The sequence below is a fragment of the Salmo salar genome, chromosome 13 (genome assembly GCF_965601325.2).
Source record: "Salmo salar chromosome 13, fSalSal1, whole genome shotgun sequence".
NCBI classification, from domain to species: Eukaryota; Metazoa; Chordata; class Actinopteri; order Salmoniformes; family Salmonidae; genus Salmo; species Salmo salar.
Window position 1 is genome coordinate 103,779,360 of NC_138303.1, and position 13,384 is coordinate 103,792,743.

The 13,384-nt window shown below is 45.1% G+C and overlaps 1 protein-coding gene across 1 annotated transcript in view; it reads left to right on the forward strand.

The window, feature by feature from the left end:
• The first annotated feature begins 251 nt into the window (after positions 1–251).
• The window catches only part of LOC106568425 (protein FAM163B-like), a 39,912-nt gene continuing 26,779 nt past the window's right edge, over positions 252–13,384 (forward strand). Inside the window, exon 1 of the mRNA XM_014138746.3 lies at positions 252–1,573. The gene's annotated coding sequence lies outside the window, so the exon portion shown is untranslated. The remainder of the gene's footprint in view (positions 1,574–13,384) is intronic.

The following is a 13,384-nucleotide window of genomic DNA, read 5'->3' on the forward strand; positions in this document are numbered from 1 at the left end:
CATTGTAAGGAGTATAACACATGCATTCTTATAGCTAAGTTGTTATCCATGGCACATTTCGGTCAGTGTGTGTCACATGTTGATGAGGCCGTGCTGCTGAAACACACAAACAGTCGTGAGAAATGTCTGAAATAGGCTATAAAGACAGACAATGTTGTAATCTACCAAAGTGGACAGAAATATAACAAAACTTGCAGTGAGAGTAAACTAGTGTAGCCTAGGAAATTGCAGCGGTTCATAATCGCTTCACGAAAAGTGGGCAATTCATGTGATGAGTTTCTATTCTCATACAGTCCTCCTGTCGAAGATGAGAATAGGACAGAGGTGTCGAATCTAACTCTTAGGGATGGTCTTCACGTCGACATCTCTCCAAAGGCTGAATCTCAAGACTCGATATTGTAATGATTAAATTTGTCACAGTTTTACAGCAGCCATATACTACATGAGCATTTGGGCATAGGCTACGAGGAGCGCTGACTTAAATGACCACTTTCTCTGCTCTGTCTGCTCAGCCGCGGTTTACTCTATTCAGCGGTGAGATTTTCGTAGGTGTCTTTCTTCTGTCTCAATCTCAACGCTTTCGATTGAACCACCAATGCCGATCATTTTTTAGCCTGCTGGTTTCCATTTGCGCTGCGAGCGCGAGGAAATACGCTACACAGGTAGGTTATAACGAACAAACCGCCCAGTACAGGAATTATAGGGCCACTACCAGAGTGTCAGGAATACGGGCTACATTCACCGATGGACTAACCGAACCAACTGCAGCCACAAGCCTACCAGCGGAGCCAAAACGGGGAGGGGAGAAAGAACAGTTTCAAATCCCTGACGGTTCTTTCTCAAAGGACCCTCGGGAAATCTGACCACTTCTAATTGTGGAAAACTGCTTTGTGACCGTTACACATGCTTTTGTTATGCACGGTATGGGTGTAAGGACGCTATTTTAAAGATACCCAGCAGATACCAGGCAGTCACAATACAACCGATCAAACTCTGTCCAACCGGGCGCTGGTGGTATATGGCTGCATGCCTTATCAGAACATATATTTTTGTCGTTTCGTTGGACGTATTTTGAGATTATTTTAAGGGGCTTTGGATATTTTGTTTTTGCGTTGCATGTGAATTGAAAGGAGCCTGGAATTGGCCTCTATATGACTTTTCTATCCTATATGAATGAGTTGGAGAGCGGAACGAGAGGAGAGCGACACAAATAAACAACGTGGACTTAACACTATTCATTTTGAGATAATTTCGTTGTGATTTTGGTAGACATTATTAACTCATATTTTAGTCTATGCCTTAAATCCATTTTATAGTTCGTATTAAATAGTTATTCATGTAACGTTTTGTTTTGTACTGGTCACTTTTCCATACGGGGGTCATATGGTGACACTGGAGGGGTTAACACAACTGTTAGGGTCTCAGTCAAGCAGTGACAGAAAGAAACGAATAATTATCACTCAAGTCTGCCTTTCCGTGACTCACGTGCCAGCCTCAGTGATGGTCGGAACAGAGATCTAACAAGACATCAACTCTGCTGATGCGACCAGGTACATTTCAAATATCTGTGAAGGTAAGGTCTTACTAAGCCTATACCCATGGCTAGCTGTATGTATTTGCCTTGAACTTGTGATGCTTTTCGTTGTTGTTTCATCTTGGCGTGGAAGACTCAGTCTCCAGACAATGTGTTTGCTGTGTGCATGTTAGCTGTTATTCGTTGTAGACTTTCTTTGACATAAACATGACTTAACGTTATATTTTTTGAATCTAGCTATGTAGCCTATAAATGCAGTGTAGTTCTGTTTTTAGACAACAGTCTACCCCGGGCTCTCCAACCCTGTTCCTGGAGAGTTATCCTCCTGTAGGTTTTCACTCCAACCCTGTTCCTGGAGAGTTACCGTCCTGTAGGGTTTCACTCCAACCCTGTTCCTGGAGAGTTACCGTCCTGTAGGGTTTCACTCCAACCCTGTTCCTGGAGAGTTACCGTCCTGTAGGTTTTCACTCCAACCCTGTTCCTGGAGAGTTATCGTCCTGTAGGTTTTCACTCCAACCCTTATCTAGCGCACCTGATTCTAATAATTAGGTGGTTGATAACATGAATCGGGTTAGTTACAACTGGGGTTGGCGTGAAAACCTACAGGAGGGTAGCTCTCCAGGAACAGGGTTGAAGAGACCTGGTACACTAATAATTCAAGTTCAGGTTGTGTTTTGGATTGACATTTAGAGTAATTGACTAATGATTATCTTGAGAGAGAATCTTCGTTTTTACACATTTCATAAAATGAATTCATCTGGAGGCCTATGCAATCATCACTTTGTATCACTTGGAGTCACTGTAGTAACTCGGGTTATTGAGTTGCCTTGTTTCCAGTAGCAGGCTGCTGTCCATGGTTCTGAAACACACAAACACGTTTCTAGCGTCCAGCCCCCCGCCCTCTCTCGCTATCGCTCTCGTTCTCTCTCTCTCTCTGTGTGTGTGTGTGTGTGTGTGTGTGTGTGTGTGTGTGTGTGTGTGTGTGTGTGTGTGTGTGTGTGTGTGTGTGTGTGTGTGTGTGTGTGTGTGTGTGTGTGTGTGTGTGTGTGTGTGTGCATCAGCACACGTACAAGTTAAGCAGGGAGGTTTCATAGTTGAAGTGGTTTGCAGAATGTACCAAACTGCTTAGGGCAGGCTACTGACAACACCTCAGCGGTCTGATCAATCCAAACCAAACTCACTTCCTCCTCCTCCTCCTTGCATGCTCATCTCTCTCAGGCTCACTGTTGCACTGCTCTCCATATAACAGTCCATGTCTGATTCTGTGTTATCATTCAGACCTTATGTGAAAGTGGGACGGCATGCAGAGAGGTTAGCATGGTCATTGGTAACCATCAAGCTAACACAGAGCTTCAACAGGCACCATCAAGCTAACACAGAGCTTCAACAGGCACCATCAAGCTAACACAGAGCTTCAACAGGCACCATCAAGCTAACACAGAGCTTCAACAGGCACCATCAAGCTAACACAGGGCTACAACAGGCACCATCAAGCTAACACAGGGCTACAACAGGCACCATCAAGCTAACACAGGGCTACAACAGGCACCATCAAGCTAACACAGAGCTACAACAGGCACCATCAAGCTAACACAGGGCTACAACAGGCACCATCAAGCTAACACAGAGCTTCAACAGGCACCATCAAGCTAACACAGGGCTACAACAGGCACCATCAAGCTAACACAGGGCTACAACAGCCACCATCATGCTAACACAGGGCTACAACAGGCACCATCAAGCTAACACAGAGCTTCAACAGGCACCATCAAGCTAACACAGGGCTACAACAGGCACCATCAAGCTAACACAGAGCTTCAACAGGCACCATCAAGCTAACACAGAGCTACAACAGCCACCATCAAGCTAACACAGGGCTACAACAGGCACCATCAAGCTAACACAGGGCTACAACAGGCACCATCAAGCTAACACAGGGCTACAACAGGCACCATCAAGCTAACACAGGGCTACAACAGCCACCACCATGCTAACACAGGACTACAACAGCCACCACCATGCTAACACAGGGCTACAACAGCCACCACCATGCTAACACAGGACTACAACAGCCACCACCATGCTAACACAGGGCTACAACAGCCACCACCATGCTAACACAGGACTACAACAGCCACCACCATGCTAACACAGGACTACAACAGCCACCACCATGCTAACACAGGGCTACAACAGCCACCACCATGCTAACACAGGACTACAACAGCCACCACCATGCTAACACAGAGCTACGTCACAGGGCTGTGACGTGCACAGGATACAACAGGTGTAAAACAGTACACTGAAATTCTTACTTAAAAGCTATGGACGATATAGAAATTGAATTACTAGAACAAGACATTCCCCTTCAATAACGTGTGGCCCGGCTTCTATTAGTATGTTATTTCTATGAGGAGGCAGGCCTGCACCAGTATGGTCTCCATGTTACAGCAGGCAGGGGACGTAGGACCAAGGTTATGGAGGCAGGCCTGCACCAGTATGGTCTCCATGTTACAGCAGGCAGGGCACGTAGGACCAAGGTTATGGAGGCAGGCCTGCACCAGTATGGTCTCCATGTTACAGCAGGCAGGGGACGTAGGACCAAGGTTATGGAGGCAGGCCTGCACCAGTATGGTCTCCATGTTACAGCAGGCAGGGCACGTAGGACCAAGGTTATGGAGGCAGGCCTGCACCAGTATGGTCTCCATGTTACAGTAGGCAGGGCACGTAGGACCAAGGTTATGGAGGCAGGCCTGCACCAGTATGGTCTCCATGTTACAGTAGGCAGGGCACGTAGGACCAAGGTTATGGAGGCAGGCCTGCACCAGTATGGTCTCCATGTTACAGCAGGCAGGGCACGTAGGACCAAGGTTATGGAGGCAGGCCTGCACCAGTATGGTCTCCATGTTACAGTAGGCAGGGGACGTAGGACCAAGGTTATGGAGGCAGGCCTGCACCAGTATGGTCTCCATGTTACAGTAGGCAGGGGACGTAGGACCAAGGTTATGGAGGTAGTGTCTGAATTAGCATGACCAGAACCATGTGTGTGTTTAACATTCTGTCATGAAAGACTAGCTTCAGCATGGGGTCAAAGGCCAATGAGGCAGGGTCTGTAGCAGTCACCAGCAGTAATGTCAGCCCTAATGCTGAGGCAAGTCTGTACCAGCAGGAGGGAGGGAGCTATGGACGATATAGAAATTGAATTACTAGAACTGACATTCCTCCTCTCTGAGTGGAGAGGAGGAGTAGCGGAGTCTGTAAAGCCCCGATGGCTGCTTGCTCCATGACCCTTCCAACACCCTCGGCCCCCTGGGAACACAGCAATGAGGGAATGTCTGTTTCCTCCCTCCCTCCCACCTCCCTCCCTCATGAGAAATCACTCTAAAGCTACACCCCAGCCCCCAGTTCAGTTTCCTTGCCACCCCAACACCCTCCACCCAATTCACAGTTTCTTTGCCACTCCAACACCCTCCACCCAATTCCAAAAGAGACAAAAGACACACACACACCAAAGAGACAAAAGACACACACACACACACACACACACACACACACACACACACACACACACACACACACACACACACACACACACACACACACACACACACACACACACACACACACACACACATATTTTGGAATATGATGCTATTTCGGACAGAATCAGTCTTCACATTAGAATCACCAGCCTATAAAGAAAGGGCCTTAATGAAATGGATTCCAAGGCACTGGGAGGTAATGTTCCCCTGTCTGTTTTATGGCTCAGTATGTCACATGGTCTTTGATATGTTCATCATAAAGCTGTAGCCTATATAAAGGATATATTGTAGCTCAACCCTTTACAGATATAGGATCTTCATTTAAGCCAGTTTGCTACAACAGGAAATGTTAATTATTATGTGGATTATAATTAATGAACAGTTTTTGTAGGGGTTGATAAACTTTTTGTTACGGCAAATCAAGTATGACATTTTAAAGTGGAAATAACAACCTTTAGAAGCCTTTTTAAACCTTGAATACACTACAAGTTTGCATGTCTTGCTGTGCATGAAAATTCTCAGCAATAAAAGATTGATCAAATTAAGATCCTACATCTGTACTTGGAAATGGTTCCAAGGGATGATGGAGAGGCACTGGGATGCAATGTTATGTTCCCCATTCTACTGTCCTGCATAGGATGCCACATGGATGGTCTTTGTCATGTTCCTCATATAGCTGTCAATGCAGGATACATCTCAAGTCGTTTCTTGGATGGTTCTTGAATATTTTAATATAAAATGGTAATTTAGCAGACGCTTTTATCCAAAGCAACAGTGACAGTGACAGGTATTCAGTATATGTGAGAATCAAACCCACAACCCTGGTGTTGCCAGCAGCAACACACTAGGCATAGTATAGGAAATCTCAACTCTTCTCTTGGAGGATTTAAATGTATCTTTGTTATTATGATATATAGGCTTAACGGAAGCCATTTGAATGTGAATGTTGTTGAGTGTATGGAGAGGGACACAGCAGGCTACATTCATCTCTCTGTGTCAGAACGCAGTGGTTAGTCCGTGTCAGTCACTTCTCCTGCGCTCACTACGGCAACACAGAGGCTAACAGCTCAATCATGGCAACACAGAGGCAAACAGCTCACCACCACAACAAATAGGCAAACAGCTCAGCCACTGCAACACAGAGGCTAACAGCTCAACCACGGCAACAGAGAGGCTAACAGCTCACCACGGCAACACAGAGGCAAACAGCTCAACCACTGCAACACAGAGGCTAACAGCTCGCCATGGCAAAACAGAGGCAAACAGGTCACCACAGCAACAAAGAGGCAAACAACGAGAGAGATAGCTAGCACGCCTGAAATAAATGACAAGAAAAAAGACTTGAATGGCAGTCTGCCAAGCCGATGGATGGAGATATAAAAAGATGAAGGGAATAAGAAAATCAATTATTTTAGCTGCGCTAACTGTACATGTCTGCCCTACAGGAGTCCCTCTGTGGAGAGGAACAGAAAGCAACAACACACCAAACACACACCAAACACACACACACCAAACACATACTAAACACACACCAAGCACACACACACCAAACACCCACCAAACACACACCAAGCACACACACACCAAACACATACTAAACACACACCAAGCACATACTAAACACACACCAAGCACACACACACCAAACACATACTAAACACACACTAAACACACACACACCAAACGCACACACACACACCAAACACATACTAAACACACACTAAACACACACACACTAAACACACACACACCAAACTCGCACACACCAAACACACACCAAGCACACACACACCAAACACATACTAAACACACACACACACCAAACGCACACACACATACCAAACTCACACACACCAAACACACACACACACACCAAACACACACCAAACACACACACACCAAACACATACTAAATACACACTTAACACACACACACCAAATGCACACACACACACACACACCAAGCACACACACAACAAACACACAACAAACACACACTAAACACACACACACCAAACGCACACACACACACACACACACACCAAACACACACCAAGCACACACACACCAAACACATACTAAACACACACTAAACACACACACACCAAACGCACACACACACACACACACACCAAGCACACACACAACAAACACACACCAAGCACATACCAAACACACACCAAACACACACACACCAAACACATACTAAACACACACCAAGCACATACTAAACACACACCAAGCACACACACACCAAACACATACTAAACACACACTAAACACACACACACCAAACGCACACACACACACCAAACACATACTAAACACACACTAAACACACACACACTAAACACACACACACCAAACTCGCACACACCAAACACACACCAAGCACACACACACCAAACACATACTAAACACACACACACACCAAACGCACACACACATACCAAACTCACACACACCAAACACACACACACACACCAAACACACACCAAACACACACACACCAAACACATACTAAATACACACTTAACACACACACACCAAATGCACACACACACACACACACCAAGCACACACACAACAAACACACAACAAACACACACTAAACACACACTAAACACACACACACCAAACGCACACACACACACACACCAAACACACACCAAGCACACACACAACAAACACACAACAAACACACACTAAACACACACTAAACACACACACACCAAACGCACACACACACACACACACACCAAACACACACCAAGCACACACACACCAAACACATACTAAACACACACTAAACACACACACACACCAAACGCACACACACACACACACACACCAAGCACACACACAACAAACACACACCAAGCACATACCAAACACACACCAAACACACACCAAACACACACACACCAAACACACACCAAGCACAGACACACACACACAGCCTGTGCTGTCAAAAAGGCTTTTAATGTAAGTGTTGTAAACAGAAATGAGAGGAGACATGTTTTCCAAAAAAGGAGAATGAAAGAAGTGCTTACTATAGCTCTAACTGTTAATACATGACCTCTATGGACATTCACTCAGCTTACTGTAGCCAGTACCCCGGGTGCCAGTTACAGTATCCTCCTCATGGACAACTGACCATTAGGACAAATGTGCGTCCCAAAATGCACCCTTTTCACAATATCGTGAACTACTTTTGGCCAGGGCCCATAGGGGTCTGGTCAAAAGTAGTTCACTATATAGGGAATAGGCTGAGAACCACCACTGGTGTATATAAGTGAATAATCAACACCAAGAAGACAGTGGAGTGGCACGTAGCACAGACCAATTGTTCAAAGGTTCATGGATGACCAGATGATTCAGTGCCGGACAGTACGTAATCCTGCATGGTGTGTGGTCTCTATACAGATACTCAGTATACGACAACAGCCGTGTCTGTCTGTCTGATAAAGTTTGATTTGATTTGATGGTGATCGATAGTGTTCTTTTGGAATGTTCTCATTCTAGAATCTTGGTGACGTGATTCCATGCAGTGTGCTGGGTTCTGTATATTATATGAGTGATAGATGGTAGTTTGGCAAGATGAGCTCTTCTCATGGAATGTCTCTATCTGTGTGCTTGCAGGGATCTGTACGCTGACATTAAACTGTCCTCTGGGCTGTCTGCTTTCTGGGCAATTGTCTGTGTCTGTGTGTGTGTGTCTCTCTCTCTCTCTGTGTGTCTCTCTCGGGGGGGGTGTGTCTCTCTGTGTGTGTGTGTGTGTGTGTGTGTGTGTGTGTGTGTGTGTGTGTGTGTGTGTGTGTGTGTGTGTGTGTGTGTGTGTGTGTGTGTGTGTGTGTGTGTGTGTGCCAGTCTGCTGACAGTGTCGTCAGTTCTGTACTGTGTGCTACTTACCGTTCAATGTTACCTTCCTGTTCAAAGGAAGGCCTTCGGTCACTGTTAGGGTCATTTAAAGGTAAGGACAAGCTAACAAGATTATCATGATGTGATATTGAACCTGGATCGTTTCTCAGAAAACTACTTACTCATACTGTATCATCTTAGTGTGTCCATTGGCTTATATAGGTCAAGTTTGGCAAGGGGGGGGGGGGTGTGTGTGTGCGTGGTGTGTGTGTGTGTGTGTGTGTGTGTGTGTGTGTGTGTGTGTGTGTGTGTGTGTATACAGTTGAAGTTGGAAGTTTACATACACCTTAGCCAAATACCTTTAAACTCAGTTTTTCACAATTCCTGACATTTAATCCATGTAAAAATGCCCTGTCTTAGGTCAGTTAGGATCACCACTTTATTTTAAGAATGTGAAATGTCAGAATAATAGTAGAGAGAATGATTTATTTCAGCTTTTATTTCTTTCATCACATTCCCAGTGGGTCAGAAGTTTGCATACACTCAATTCGTATTTGGTAGCATTGCCTATGAATTGTTTAACTTGGGTCAAACATTTTGGGTAGCCTTCCACAAGCTGCCCACAATAAGTTGGGTGAATTCTGGCCCATTCCTCCTGACAGAGCTGGTGTAACTGAGTCAGGTTTGTAGGCCTCCTTGCTCGCCCACGCTTTTTCAGTTCTGCCCACACATTTTCTATAGGATTGAGGTCAGGGCTTTGTGATGACCACTCCAATACCTTGACTTTGTTGTCCATAAGCCATTTTGCCACAACTTTGGAAGTATGCTTGGGGTCATTGTCCATTTGGAAGACCCATTTGCGACCAAGCTTTAACTTCCTGACTGATGTCTTGAGATGTTGCTTCAATATATCCACGTAATTTTCCTCCCTCATGATGCCATCTATTTTGTGAAGTGCACCAGTCCCTCATGCAGCAAAACACTCTCACAACATGATGCTGCCAACCCCATGCTTCACGGTTGGGATGGTGTTCTTCGGCTTGCAAGCCTCCCCCTTTTCCTTCCAAACATAACAATGGTCATTATGGCCAAACGCTTCTATTTTTCTTTCATCAGACCAGAGGAAAATTCTACAAAAAGTACAATCTTTGTCCCCATGTGCAGTTTCAAACCGTAGTCTGCCTTTTTTATGGCGGTTTTGAAGCAGTGGCTTCTTCCTTTCTGAACGGCATTTCAGGTTATGGTGATATAGGACTCGTTTTACTGTCGATATAGATACTTTGGTACCTGTTTCCTCCAGCATCTTCACAAGGTCCTTTGCTGTTGTTCTGGGATTGATTTGCACTTTTTGCACCAAAGTACATTCATCTCTAGGAGAGAACGGGTCTCCTTCCTGAGTGGTATGACGGCTGCGTGGTTCCATGGTGTTTATACTTGCGTACTATTGTTTGTACAGATGAACGTGGTACCTTCAGGCGTTTGGAAATTGCTCCCAAGGATGAACCAGACTTGTGGAGGTCTACAATTGTTTTTCTGAGATCTTGGATGATTTCTTTTGATTTTCCCATGATGTCAAGCAAAGAGGCACTGAGTTTGAAGGTAGGCCTTGAAATACATCCACAGGTACACCTCCAATTGACTCAAATTATGTCAATTAGCCTATCAGAAGCTTCTAAAGCCATGACATCATTTTCTGGAATTTTCCAAGCTGTTTAAAGGCACAGTCAACTTAATGTATGTAAACTTCTGTGAATTATAAGTGAAATAATCTGTCTGTAAACAATTGTTGGAAAAATTACTTTTGGCATGCGCAATGTAGATGACCTAACCAACTTGCCAAAACTATAGTTTGTTAACAAGAAATTTGTGGAGTGGTTGAAAAACAAGTTTAAATGAATCCAACCAAAGTGTATGTGAACTTCTGACTTCAACTGTATTTGTGTTGGTTGTTGTCTGTCTGTACACATTTCCTGCTCTGCCTGGCAGGTCATTTGAACCTGCCCTAAACACCATCCCTAACCCTCAACCAACCAATCACCATTAGTCTCCCTGATTGGGTTTGATTTCATTGGCCCTGTCTTAAGACCTGGGAAGATGACGGAAAAATATTTGGGGAAAATATTAGGATTCTCTGATTGTGTGGTGTCAAAGAGCACATTTAATTTGATCATTTTTAATACCCTGAGAGTCTGGCTAAGGTTTTTTATTTTATTTTCTGTCTGAATTCAATTTGTTCCGTGGCAGTGAATTTTTATAAACAACATGACCAAAAGTATGTGGACACCTCATTCCAAAGATCATGGGCATTAATATGGAGTTGGTCTCCCCTTTGCTGCTATAACAGCCTCCACTCTTCTGGGAAGGCTTTACACTAAATGTTGGAACATTCCTGTGGGGATTTGCTTCCATTCAGCCACAAGAGCGTTAGTGATGTCGGGCACCGATGTTGGGCGATTAGGCCTGGATCACAGTCAGCGTTCCAATTCATCCCAAAGGAGTTTGATGGGGTTGAGGTCAGGGCTCTGTGCAGGCTCGTCAAGTTCTGATCTTCGTCCACACTGATCTTCACAAACCATTCTGTATGGACCTCACCTTGTGCACAGGGACATTGTCATGCTGAAACAGGAAAGGGCCTTAACCAAACTTTTGCCACAAAGTTGGAAGCACAGAATTGTCTAGAATGTCTTTGTATGCTGTAGCGTTAAGATTTTCCTTCACTGGAACTATAGGCCCTAGTCCGAACCATGAAAAACAGCCCTAGACTATTATTCCTCCTCCACCAAACTTTACAGTTGTCAATTTACATTCAGGCAGGTAGTGTTCTCCTGGCATCCGCAAAACCCAGATTCGTCCATCAGACTGCCAGATGGTGAAGCATGATTCATCACTCCAGAGAACACGTTTCAACTGCTCCAGAGTCCAATGGCGGCGAGCTTTACACCACTCCAGCCGACGCTTGGCATTGCGCATGGTGATCTTAGGCTTGTGTGCGGCTGCTCGGCCATGGGACCCCTTCACGAAGCTCCCGACGAACAGTTCTTGTGCTGACGTTGCTTCCAGATGCAGTTTGGAACTCAGTAGTGAGGGTTGCAATCGAGGACATTTTTTACGTGCCTAGCGCTTCAGCACTCAGCAGTCCCGTTCTCTTAGCTTGTGTAGCCTACCACTTCGTGGCTGAGCCTCTGTTGCTCCTAATCGTTTCCACTTCACAATAACAGCACTTACTATTGAGTATGGCAGCTCTAGCAGGGCAGAAATTTGACGAACTGACTTGTTGGAAAGGTGGCATCCTATGACATAGGATGCCACGTTGAAAGTCACTGAGCTATTCAATACGGACCATTCTACTGCCCATTTTTGTCTATGGAGATTGCATGGCTGTGTGCTCGATTTTATACACCTGTCAGCAATGGGTGTGGCTGAAATAGCCAAATCCACTAATTTGAAGGGGTGTCCGCATACTTTTGTATATATACTGTATTCTCAGCATCCTGTCTTGGTCTAGTGAATTATTATATTCAAATCAAATCAAATGTTATTAGTCACATGCGCTGAATACAACAGGTGTAGACCTTACTGTGAAATGCTTGCTTACGAGCCCCTAACCAACAATGCAGTTTTTAAAAAATCTGAGTAAGAATGAGAAATAAAAGTAACAAGTCATTAAAAAGCAGCAGTAAAATAACAATAGCAAGACTATACACAGGGGGATACCGGTACAGAGTCAATCTGCGGAGGCACCGGTTACTTGAGGTAATATATACATGTAGGTAGAGTTATTAAAGTGACTATGCATAGATGGGGGGGGGGGGGCAATGCAAATATTCTGGGTAGCCATTTGATTAGATGTTCAGGAGTCTTATGGCTTGGGGGTAGAAGCTGTTTAGAAGCCTCTTGGACCTAGACTTGGCGCTCCGGTACCGCTTGCCATGCGGCAGCAGAGAGAACAGTCTATGACTAGGGTGGCTGGAGTCTTTGACAATTTTTAGGGCCTTCCTCTGACACCGCCTGGTGTAGAGATCCTGGATGGCAGGAAGCTTGGCCCCAGTGATGTACTGGGCCGTACGCATTACCCTCTGTAGTGCCTTGCGGTCGGAGTCCGAGCAGTTGCCATACCAGGCAGTGATGCAACCAGTCAGGATGCTCTCGATGGTTCAGATATAGAACATTGTGAGGATCTAAGGACCCATGCCAAATATTTTCAGTCTCCTGAGGGGGAATAGGTTTTGTCGTGCCCTCTTCACGGCTGTCTTGGTGTGCTTGGACCTTGTTAGTTTGTTGGTGATGTGGACACCAAGGAACCTTCTCATCAGCCTGTCCTGGTCCAGTGAATTATTATTATCATCAGCCTGTCCTGGTCCAGTGAATTATTATTATCATCAGCCTGTCCTGGTCCAGTGAATTATTATATTCTCAGCAGCCTGTCCTGATCCAGTGAATTATTATA